Below are 861 nucleotides of genomic sequence, written 5' to 3' on the forward strand. Positions count from 1 at the left end.
AAAAAAAAAAAAAAAAAAACTCTCTGGAATTTCTGGAATCTAGCCACTTTGCTTCCGCTTCATCTCCTCTGGCCAGTCCAATTCCCCAAAAGCAACCTGCCAAAAACCAATCTGGCCAAAAATCAATTTGCTCAAATGGACAATTTGTCATACGCTATTTTCCCACAGGCAGTCTGCAGTGGCTGCCAACGTTCAATACACGTGCTGGATTTCTGAACTTTAAGTCCAGAAAAGACCTAAAGGAAAAAACTGCCTGGCATTTAAAAATAAATCTATTAGAATCATTTGTTTATTTTGCTTATAAAATCTTTGCAGAGGAAAGATCTGTATGAAGGCCGACAGATTCTTTCCTATCTTAAGCAAGAGTTTTGTTTTGTTGTGGTTCAGCCAATTTAACAAGGTTGAAGATGACAGCAAATTAATTACACAACATCAGTGATGAGAAATACAGTCTCATGCCGCAAACCTAGTTTACAACTTTACAGAACAGTCAAAATTCTGCACAAAAAACATTCTACCCAATGCCATTTCCTATAACAAACATGTACAGTCTCAAGATTGTGGTTATAACCTTTAGCAGATGATTAGGAAACCACAGACTACCCGGAAATTAACTTTCATGACAAGAATTGGAGCAATTAGTAATCTAACTTCCATAGAACCATAGAACCTTCACCCACTTGGTTAGTGCTCTGTAAGGTAACAGATTTGTAAATATCTTTAATCTTCATTCTTTTTCTTTCAACAAAGGATAAAGCATGATCCCTTTGTCTTGAATTTTCAAAAACTCTTGTGTCCACAACCAGTTTTTCAAGGTTTATTAAATACCTTTGTTCCATGGGACTAAGATTTTCTTTCTTC

At 35.9% G+C, this 861-nt stretch overlaps 1 protein-coding gene across 1 annotated transcript in view; it reads left to right on the forward strand.

Moving 5' to 3' along the window:
* Positions 1-861, forward strand: part of RYR1 (ryanodine receptor 1 (skeletal)) — a 164,972-nt gene that overhangs the window by 111,600 nt on the left and 52,511 nt on the right. The window lies entirely within an intron of this gene.

This window comes from Colobus angolensis, unplaced genomic scaffold (assembly GCF_000951035.1).
Source record: "Colobus angolensis palliatus isolate OR3802 unplaced genomic scaffold, Cang.pa_1.0 Scaffold34, whole genome shotgun sequence".
Taxonomy (NCBI): Eukaryota; Metazoa; Chordata; class Mammalia; order Primates; family Cercopithecidae; genus Colobus; species Colobus angolensis.